Below are 11,723 nucleotides of genomic sequence, written 5' to 3'. Positions count from 1 at the left end.
GAATCATCACCAACAGTTTCTTGTGAGGAACGATAGCCTTGCTCCTCCACAAATTTCACAGATTTCTGATCTCTCTTGAGAAGCATCTCAATCTTGGCATTCAGCTCATCTATCTTCTTGGATTCATAACCAACACCCTTCTGGCTGGTGTCAAACCTTGACTTGCGGTTTGCTTTGCTGGATGACAGGTTGTTCAGCAAGGTGTAAGCTTCTTCAACAGTCTTGGTCATGAAATCACCATTACTTGCTGTGTCCATGGCATCTTGACTCTCTTCATGAACTCCATTATAGAAAATGTTCAGCAAGCTCACATCAGTGTAACCATGGTGAGGGCAGTCCTGTGTGTACTCCTTGAAACGCTCCCAAGCCTCATGAAAGCTTTCTGAATCAAGCTGCTGAAAGCTTCCAATTCTGCTTCTCAGATATGTGGACCTTGACTTGGTGAAGAAATGCTGTAGAAAAGCAGCTCTTGTCTCTTCCCATGTAGTAAGAGATCCTGGAGGGATGGACTTTAACCATCTGATAGCTTTATCAGCTAAGGAAAACGGGAACAACCTGCATTTCAAAGCGCCTTGAGGAACTCCATTATGTCTGCTGGTGTCACAGACTCGCTCAAAATGCTCCAAGTGATACATCGGGTCCTCAGACGGGTTTCCATGAAACGGATTTTTCTCCACCAAATTAATGAGACCAGTCTTGATCTCAAAGTCTCTTCTCTCAATGGGAGGTGGGCGAATCCCAGAACGATCGGCATAGAATGCATCTGGTGTATCATAATGTGCAAGCGTCATCCTAGGCATGCCATAGTCTCCAGCCTGTTGTCTTGCAGCTACACCAGCCTGCTGATTATCACCAGCATTGTTGCCTTCTCGTTCATTACAGGAATTGGATTTTGCGGGTTGTCCTGAAACTGGTCTTCTTGGTGTTCAGCCATTTCAACCTCTTCAGCGGACTCAAGTCTTTTCTTTTTCACTTGTCTCTCTAGGCGGCCGAGCTCTAACTCCAAAGGTATTAAATTCGATGATCCTTTGCTTCTAGTATGAAATCCGCTCATTCACCTGAAAACACAAACAGAAAGAGAAAGACAGAAACATTAGACAAAATAAAAAAAATGCTATAGTCTTAAACTGATCATTAACTCTAGGGTGACCAAATGGTCCCCGGCAACGGCGCCAAAAACTTGATGTGTCCAGTTTTAACCCGATTATCTAACTGCAAGTGCACAGTAAAGTACGCAGTAGTAATACGGGATCGAATCCACAGGGACCGATGATCACACGTAGAGTTGCAGACAAGTTAATAGCTACAGCGAATCAAGATATAATTTTGATGGTTTTTATTTAATTTTCTCTAGTGTCACAAAGCATAAACAAGCTGTAAAAAGATGATTTAAATGATTTGAAAACTATTTTAAAACAAACGTTGGGCATTGGGAATTCTCAGGGATTTCTTTTTAATCAAGATACAATTAATGGCAGACACAGGGATATATTAAGAACCGTCTAGAACTCAAACACGATATTAGAATTAACCTACTTCCGTAGCGCTAATTCTCTATGTTATAGAAATCTCCACACTAACTTCCGCTGAGTTTCAATTTCTAAACAAGCATTAAGAACAGGTTCAATATGTTCACAAAGCGCAATAACATCAACTTCCGAGGGTTAAGGACACTTTGCTCATCTAAAGTATTTTCGGAAGTTCAAACAATCACTTTCGGTGCATCAAACAATCTAAATCATGAACTAAGTGATCAATTCAGTTCAAGCAGTAAGAAATCCATTAGATGAAGAACCAAAACGTAATCCCTTAGTCTACACACGTTTTATGAATCAAAACATCAAGAAATCCCCTATGAGAACCCCTAAACCCAACTAGATGACTACTCACACATAACTAAGCAAGAACAAAACGATTTTGATGAAGAAAACATGATAAGATTGTATTAAAACAGAGTAAAGGTTCAGAAGATCTTCTCCAAATGGTTTTGAGATGAACTCCTTTACAAATCTTCACAAATCACACAAAACAAGTACAAAACTCTCAAATCTCTCTCAAGAACTTGTAAATCTCCTTCTTGGTCGCCCCTGGTCTTTTCTGAGTCCCAAAGGTCGAGTCCTTCTGTCCATTATTGAGGGGAGTGGGTAAAAAGGAGTGAAAAGCTCGTTTGTGCGTGTGGAGCCCGTAGAGCGTGGGATCGGTCGATCCACATGGACCAGATCGGTCGATCTGTTGCTGAAACCGTGGATCGGTCGATCCACATTTACCGGATCGGTCGATCTGTGGCTCTGTGCGATCAATACTTCTCGTTCGGTCCATTGTTCGGTCCATCTTGCTTCTGAATAAATCCTGAATGCGTTCTTTTCTTTCAAGCTATCTAGTAACCTGCATATTACACTTAAGAACACCAAAACGCATCAAATAGACCAAAACATTAATTAAAACCGACCATTTAATTGCTCCAAAACGAGTTTAAAAACGTTAAAAATACGGAATATCAACACTTCAAACCGTTGATGACGAGACCTCTTACACAACACCACCTCCCATTCCCCAAGCCTCACCGCTTCAACCCACTAATGAGGAAAACTACAACACACCAACACCCTCTCAACCTCTATTACTGGCCACACCACTCAGCTTCGTTCCACCATCTGATGAATCTAACACTGTTGATGTCGATCCCAGCTAGGTCCTATCAAAAGAGGACGAGGCCGACCAAAAGGTTCAAAGAATTCAAAGCCGTCCATGAAGAAGCTGGAAACGTCTCATCCCAACAATGAAGTGGTTGTATCTGGTCAAAATGATGAAACTCACAACAACACATCATTATCCCCTCATCCTCCTCTAGTGGCCACAAATCTTCAAGCTATTGTACCATACGATCACTCCGAAAATAACTCTTTGGCTGATGATGATGCTGCTCCGAGTAGCGATGCTATTAAAAGAGGACGGGGCCGACCAAAGGGTTCCTCTGTGAAGAAGCTGAAACCCAACAATCCCGACGACAAAATGGTAATATTTTGTCCGAGTTTTGACTCGATGATAACCGAAGAGGAGAAAGAAAATGGGAATGAAGAGCTGGTGGACTCCGTTCGGATGCGTTTCAACGCCGTTTGTCGTCGCTTAGGCCACGTAAGCAGTGAGAAAGCTGTGGTCACAACTGCCTTCAGTATCTTTAACAAACAGGGTGTCAGGACTAACAAGAAGAAGAGAGTCGGTCCGGTTCCGGGAGTAAAACCAGGAGATATATTCTACTTCTGGGGAGAGATGTGTTTGGTTGGACTTCACACTCAGATGCCTGCCGGTATCGACTATTTACTAACAAAAGATGGTGCAGCAGAAGGCTTAACAACAAGTGTCGTTACATCAGTCGGACACTACAACGACAGAACGGACGAGCTTCATACTTTGGTTTACACCGGGCAAGGAGGAACGTGTAAGGATGGTAAACCTAGAGATCAAGAGCTTACAAGAGGAAACCTAGCGTTGGTCGCAAGTCAGAAAAAAGGAAATGAAGTTAGAGTGATTAGAGGTGTAGAGGATCCGAGCGATAAAAAGGGGAAAGTATATATCTACGATGGTCTCTATGTGGTAACCCATTATTGGATAGAGAAAGGGACCACCGGCTTTAATGAATTCAAGTTTAATCTTGTGAGACAACAAGACAAGCCTCCTGGTTTCGCTACGTGGAAGTTAGCTGAAGAATTGATGAAGTGTGGTTCGAGTAATCAGTTGAGGAAGGGTTTTGTGTTTGGAGATATTTCTCTTGGATTGGAGGCGTTACCAGTTCCGATCGTGAACGAGGTCGATGAGAACGACAAGGAGTGGCCTCTAGACTTCAACTACAGAGTCTCTTCCAAAAATTTAAGTATGATAATCGTTCCAAACCATCAATCTACTGGATGCAACAACACTTGTAAAGGTGGTCAGTCATGTGGAGATCCGATGTGTTCTTGTATTCAAAGAAACGGCGGCCAGTTACAGTATGATAACCGCATTTTACTATATCGCAGACCGATGATTTACGAATGCAGCGACCTTTGTGCTTGCCCCGCGGACTGCAAGAACAGGCTAACTCAAAGCGGGTTGAAGCTCCGGTTGGAAGTGTTTAAGACGAAGAGTTGTGGTTGGGGTTTACGTTCGTGGGAGCCCATACGAGCCGGGACTTTTATCTGCGAGTTGGTTGGCACAGCTAAGGGAAGAGATGAGATTGAAGAAGACGACGAGTACGTCTTCGACACCTCTCGAGTTTACAAAACGTTTAGGTGGAACTACGAACCAGAACTTGTGGGTGAAGACTGTTGGGACCAAGTCTCTGAAGTTTATAAACTTCGGTCGGAAATCTTGGTCAGTGCGAGAGCGTTTGGTAACGTTAGTCGGTTCATGAACCATAGCTGCTTGGCTAACGTTATGGCAGCCTGTTGAGTATGAAAAGGATGGCCAACCTTTGGTTCATATTGCCTTTTTTGCAAAGAGACATATACCTCCGTTGACAGAGTTGAGATACGATTATGGAATGTCTTATGATACTGGAGAGATCGATGAAGGTGGAAGCAGGGTTTTTACAGGTAAAAGGGCTTGCTTGTGTGGTTCGGAAAATTGTCGTGGTTCTTTTGAGTGAGGTTGAACATTTTTATTATTATTGTTGTTGTCTTTTTTTTCTGTTGTTTTGATTATTATAGTCTTGTGTTTCCTTTTAATCATTCAAAATTAAAAACTTATTTAATTTTTTAATCATATTGTATGCTATTTCATTATCAGTTAGATTTGTATCATTAGAAATCCAAATCATGTTTAAGTTAAGCCAATTAATATAAGTCATTTCTAGTCTTTTATTCTTCAAGTTTTGAGATTGAAAAGAAAAATAAGACTTGATAAAAAGAAAAAAAAAAATCTTTTTAGAAAAATAGACTTGATACAAAAGACAATATAAGAAAAAATAATATTTTTTCAGAAAAATATTATTTTTATAAAAAAGAAGATTATTGAAATTGTAATTTTCTCAAAAAGTAAATTTGATGTTTGTGTTATGATTTTATATATGTAGTGCTATTTGTTTTGATAATATTTTGTCTAAGCATTTATCACTGAGATTAGAATAAAAAAGAGATTTAGTGGTTGTTTTAGTCTTAGATATGATTCACGATTGACTTCAGAACATTAATAGTTATAGTATATGGAAGGTTAATTAGATGATAGTCTTGTGTTTTTCTCAAACTAAAAATTCAAAAAAAAAAAAAAACTCGTCAGGTCATGTACTTCTCGAGTTTACAAAAACTTTTGGTGGAACTATGAACCAGAATTTGTGGGTGAGACTGTTGGGACGAAGTCTCTGAAGTTTATAAACTTCAGTAGGAAATCTTGGTCAGTGGGAGAGAGATTGGTAACGTTAGTCGGTTCATACACCATAGCTAACGTTATGTGGCAGCCTGTTGAGTTTGAAAAGGATGGCCAACCTTCGGTTCGTATTGCGTTTTTTGCAAAGAGGCATATACCTCCGTTGACAGAGTTAAGGTATGATTATGAAATTTCTTATGATACTGGAGAGGTTGAGGAAGATGGAAGCATGGTTTTTAGAGGTAAAAGGGTTTGCTTATGTGGTTCGGGAAACTGTCGTGGTTCTTTTGAGTGAGGTTGAATTTCTTCTTATTATCGTTGTTGTCTTTTCTTTTTTTGTTGCTGTTTTGATTATTATGGTCTTGTGTTTCCTTTTAATCATTAAGAATAAAAAACTTATTTAAGTATTTAATCATATTGTTTACTTACGTTATTTCATTATCAGTTAGATTTGTATCATAAGAAATCCAAATCATGTTTAAGTTATGCCAATTAATATAAGTCATTTATATTCTTTTATTCTTCAAGTTTTGAGATTGACAAGATAATAGGACTTGATAAAAAAGAAAAATAGACTTGATAAGAAGACAAAATAAGAAAAAAAATTTATAAAAATAAGATTATTGAAATTGTAATTTTCTAAAAAAGGAAATTTGATGTTTGAGTTATAATTTTATATATGTAGTGCTATTTGTTTTGATAATAATTCTCTAAGCATTTATCAATGAGATTAGAATAAAAAGGAGATTTAGTGGTTGTTTTAGTCTTAGATTCACGATTGACTTCAGAACATTAATAGTTATAGCTATATGAAAGGTTATTTAGTTGATTTTTTATTTGATAGTCTTGTGTTTTTCTCAAGCTAACAATTAAACTCGTCATGTCACGTACTTCTCAAGTTTACAAAACTTTAGGTGGAACTATGAACCGGAACTTGTGGGTGAAGACTGTTGGTATGAAGCCTCTGAAGTTTATAAACTTCGGTCGGAAATCTTAGTAAGTGTGAGAGCGATTGGTAATGTTAGTCGGTTATGAACCATAGCTGCTCGGCTAACGTTATGTGGCAGTCTGTTGAGTTTGAAAAGGATGGCCAACCAACCTTCAGTTTGTATTGCGTTTTTTGCAAAAAGGCATATACCTCCGTTGACAGAGTTGAGGGATAATTATGGAATGTATTATAATACTGGAGAGGTTGATGAAGATGGAAGCATGGTTTTTAGAGGTAAAAGGGGTTTGCTTACGTGGTTCGGGAAACTGTCATATTTCTTTTGAGTGAGGTTGAAATTTCTTATTATTATTGTTGTTTTGTCTATTTCTTTTTTTGTTGTTTTTTTGATTATTATGGTCTTGTGTTTCCTTTTAATCATGAGACAATTAGCTGAATATACTCAACTCACCAAGAAATTAAGAAACTATCCTAAAGCAAGAAAAACTCATGTCCACTGTAGATATTTTGTCCTTTTTTTCCACTTTACCTCTGCCCTAAATTTTTATATGTTTCTCTTTCTTGCCCTAAATTTTAATTATATATGATACAATAATTGTTAACCGCTTGGATAATATTAGTTGAATAGATAATGATTAATTTAGCACGTTAACATAATTTGTAACTTCTAACAGAATAATATATTAGTTAACGATTGTTACTTTAACCATTTTACCAATGTAAAAAACGATAACATGTTTTGTAACAGTTAACCAAACATTTATCAGCTAATCATAATATGTTATATATAATATGAATACAAAGTTTCAACGTAAACTGTTATGTGACTTGTTTTAACCTACTAACTTATTTCATAGCATCTAACAAACTATTTATCAGCCAAGTCAAACTATTTTTTAGAAAAAATTACAAACCGTTTTAAAAGGCAGTTAACATGTTTTATAACAGCTAAGTAGACATTTATCAGCTAATGATAATATATTTTGTGAAAAAATCGGCGTCCACCGGTTTAGTAACAACTAACCAAACATGCATATGCTCACAATATGTGATTTGTAGCATGTAATCAAACAATTATCCGTTAACTTAATAAATATCGACTACAAGCACAAACAACTTAAATTTTAGATTCAGGTTTCATCAATGTCGGGAAATCTCTATATTTCTTGATTATATAAACCATCAATACAACCATGAGCTTTTACCAGCGAATAAATTGAAGAGATCTCACATGTATATTAAACAAAATTTCTTACACATTCATATCACGGTCAGATTGAGTAAAAGAATAGAGATGATAGATAGGAAAACTCATGTGAGGATAGTACTCATTAGATTCATACTCTGTATTAATTGAAATATATGTACATGTTGTTGATTCACATCGTTGGAAATAGAAAAGATAAGGAAAAAAACATTTAGATTAATAGGAAAAAATTGTGTTAGGTGATTTTAAGAAAATACAAGAGAGAGAGAGAAGTAAGAAGATTGTTATGGGCATAAGATAATAAGAAGACACAAGATAGAGAATGGTTCAAATAGTTGGGGCATGGGTAATTCTGTATTATAAAGATATCAACAGTGTCAAAATTAGTCCTAGAATATTTTGCAAATATTAGTTTTTTGTGTATATGGAGCATAATTTCTCTTTAATCATTAAGAATAAAACTTAATTAAGTATTTAATCATATTGTTTACTTATGTTATTTCATTATCAGCTAGATTTATATCATAAGAAATCTAAATCATGTTTAAGTTAAGCCAATTAATATAAGTCATCTAATCTTTTATTCTTCAAGTTTTGAGATTGAAAAAAAAAATAAGACTTGATAATAAAAAGACAAAAAAGAAAAAAAATAATTTTTTTTTAGAAAAATAGACTTGATAAAAAGGCAAAATAAGAAAAAAAATAAGATTTTTGTAGAAAAATATTTTTTTATATAAAAAGAAGTTTATTGAAATTGTATTTTTCTCAAAAATTAATTTTGATGTTTGTGTTATGATTTTATATATGTAGTGCTATCTGTTTTGCAAATATTTTCTCTAAGCATTTATCACTGAGATTAGAATAAAAGGGAGATTTAGTGGTTGTTTTAGTCTTAGATATGATTCACGATTGACTTCAGAACATTAATAGTTACAGTTATATGGAAGGTCAATTAGTGATTTTTTTATATCATAGTCTTGTGTGTTTCTCAAGCTAACAATTCAAATAAAACTCGTCATGTCAGATACTTCTCGAGTTTACAAAAACTTTAGGTTGAGCTATGAACCGGAACTTGTGGGTGAAGACTGTTGGGACGAATTCTCTGAAGTTTATAAATTTCGGTCGGAAATCTTGGTAATGCGAGAGAGATTGGTAACGTTAGTCTGTTCATAAACCATAGCTGCTCGGCAAACGTTATGTGGCAGCCTGTTGAATTTGAAAAGGATGGCCAACCATTGGTTCGTATTGCGTTTTTTGCAAAGAGGCATATACCTCCGTTGACAGAGGTGAGGTATGATTATGGAATGTCTTATGATACTGGAGAGGTTGATGAAGATGGAAGCATGATTTTTAGAGGTAAAAGGGTTTGCTTATGTGGTTCGGGAAACTATCGTGGTTCTTTTGAGTGGGGTTGAATTTCTTATTATTATTGTTGTTGTGTTTTTCTTTTTTGTTGTTGTTTTGATTATTATGGTCTTGTGTTTTCTTTTAATCATTAAGAATAAAAAACTTATTTAAGTATTTAATCATATTGTTTACTTACGTTATTTCATTATTAGTTAGATTGGTATTATAAGAAATCCAAATCATGTTTAAGTTATGCCAATTAATTTAATTTTTTTCTAGTCTTTTATTCATCAAGTTTTGAGATTGATAAGATAATAGGACTTGATAAAAAAGACAAAATAAGAAGAATATTTTTTTTAGAAAATTAAACTTGATAAAAAGACAAAATAAAAAAAAAAGATTTTTTTAGAAATATGTTTTTTTTTAAAAAAAAAAAATAAGATTATTGAAATTGTAATTTTCTAAAAAAGGAAATTTGATGTTTAATTGGGTTATAATTTTATATATGTAGTGCTATTTGTTTTGATTTTATTTCTCTAAGCATTTATCACTGAGATCAAAATAAAAATGAGATTTAGTGGTTGTTTTAGTCTTAGATATGATTCACGATTGACTTCAGAACATTAGTAGTTATAGTTGTATGCAAGGTTAATTAGTTGATTTTTATATGATAGTCTTGTGTTTTTCTCAAGCTAACAATTAAACTCGTCATGTCACATACTTCTCGAGTTTACAAAAACTTTAGGTGGAACTATGAACCGGAACTTGTGGGTGAAGACTGTGTTGGGACGAAGCCTCTGAAGTTTATAAATTTCGGTCGGAAATCTTAGTCAGTGCGAGAGCGATTGGTAATGTTAGTTGGTTAAGAACCATAGCTGCTCGGCTAATGTTATGTGGCAGCCTGTTGAGTTTGAAAAGGATAGCCAACCAACCTTCGGTTCGTATTGCGTTTTCTGCAAAAAGGCATATACCTCTATTGACAGAGTTGAGGGATGATTATGGAATGTCTTATGATACTGGAGAGGTTGATGAAGATGGAAGCATGTTTTTCTTAATTCAGGATTTACTTTTGCAATTGATGAGTCTACTCCAACTGAAGCTACACCCTTCAGCTATCTAATCCCGAGCTTTGCTGACAATGATAACCATCAGATGGAGAACATCTCATCACCAACTTCTCAAGTGGTTACACCACTCCAAAGTCCAAACCGTTGTATGAGATCCCTTACACAACAACACCTCCCATTTCTCAAGCCTCACCGCTTCAACCTGCTAATGACGAAAACTACAACACACCAACGCCCTCTCACCCAGGGGCGAATCTAGAAAAGTTTTAATCGGAAGCACCATATTATAAACACCAAAAAAATATTGTTGATGGGGGCACTTTTACATTTTTCTTCACTAAACTAATGATATTTAATAAATTAAATTAAACTATCAAAAAAAAAAAATCAGTAGGGGACACGTGTTCTCGTACCGCCGTACTTCTCCGCCCCTGCTCTCACCTATATTAATGGCCACACCACTTAGTTTTGTTTCACCATCTGATGAATCCAACACTGTTGATGTCGATCCCAACATAGGTCCCATCAAAAGAGGGCGAGGCCGATGTAATGGAATGTCTTATGATACTGGAGAGGTTGATGAGGATGGAAACATGATTTTTAGAGGTAAAAGCCTAAAAGGGTTTGCTTATGTAGTTCAGGACTCTGTCGTGGTTCTTTTGAGTGATGTTGAACTTTTTATCATTATTGTTGTTGTCTTTTTTTCTGTTGTTTTGATTATTATGGTCTTGTGTCTCCTTTTAATTTATTAATAATAATAAAAAAAATATTGTTTACTTATGTTATTTCATTATCAGTTAGATTTATATCATAAGAAATTCAAATCATGTTTAAGTTAATCCAATAGATGTATATTTTGTTGTGTCTCAATAAAAAGATGGATATTTTATTTTTAATTAAAGAGAAAAGTACTTGTACTATTATTTCATTATCGGTTCCTGTGTTGTTGTGATGGTTTTGGTTCAGAAAGGTATTTATTTGGGATTTGGTGTTACGTTTCAGTAGTGTTGTTGTCCTTGTGTGTCAGCTATGAACAAAGCATCCAAAAAGAGAGCATGGGATGGTAAAATCTACGTAAACTGGAATTTTGTTTGTGAAATTTGGGGTTCTATTTTACAAATTTTCAGAAAATTTGGACCCTAAAATGCAAAGGAAAAAATAATTAATAGGACGGGATCCGGTGCAAATGCACTGTCTGCACACCTTTAAAGCCGGCACTGTGAACAAAGGATTCAAAAAGAGAGCATGGGATGGTAAAATCTACGTAAACTGGAAACTATTCTTGTGGAGGTGGACAATTTGGCTTCTCAGGCCTATCAGAGTTCTTCTCTATGTTTCCTTGAGATGTGTTTTGGTGATTTAAAGGATGTAAGACAGTAAGAGTGAGTACAAGGAAATGGGTTCTCTTGGTTTTCTTATGTTTGACAGGGTAAAGCTTCTTTGAGTTCAAGTGATCCTACAGGATTGGATTCTGTAAGGGATGAACCAGAGGAAGGGATGGAGGATCAAGATGAGTTCTTCATCGAAGACTTTGATGCTGCTGCATGTGTACGGCATGACATTTTCGTGAAGACCCCTCAGATTTTGAGGGCACTTTGCTTTATGCAGCTCGTGACAGGACTAGGCAGCTCAGATCATTCAAGGTCCTCGCTCTCTCTCTTACTCTCTTATGTTTCTTGTTTACCATAATCATCAGACAAAGGATAATGGATGCTTTAACTTCGTAAAGAATAAGAGAGAAGGAATATGAGCAGCTTGCAATATGATTTGGAGATGCAGGCATGGGTGTTGATGTGACGAACAGTAAGAAACATGC

General features: G+C 35.8%; 1 non-coding gene and 1 pseudogene across 1 annotated transcript; both read left to right on the top strand.

Annotated features, from left to right (window-relative positions):
• Positions 1–318: 318 nt before the first annotated feature.
• On the top strand, positions 319–425 carry LOC125588092. Its single transcript, XR_007324489.1, has one exon. It is a non-coding gene; the product is annotated as a small nucleolar RNA R71 (small nucleolar RNA).
• Positions 426–2,688: 2,263 nt separating this feature from the next.
• Positions 2,689–5,950, top strand: LOC125587527 (annotated as a pseudogene).
• The last annotated feature ends 5,773 nt before the right edge of the window (positions 5,951–11,723 follow it).

The sequence above is a fragment of the Brassica napus genome, chromosome C5 (assembly GCF_020379485.1).
Source record: "Brassica napus cultivar Da-Ae chromosome C5, Da-Ae, whole genome shotgun sequence".
Lineage (NCBI taxonomy): Eukaryota > Viridiplantae > Streptophyta > Magnoliopsida > Brassicales > Brassicaceae > Brassica > Brassica napus.
The sequence above is the reverse complement of the archived record's forward strand: the minus strand, read 5'-3'. Positions and strand labels throughout refer to the sequence as shown.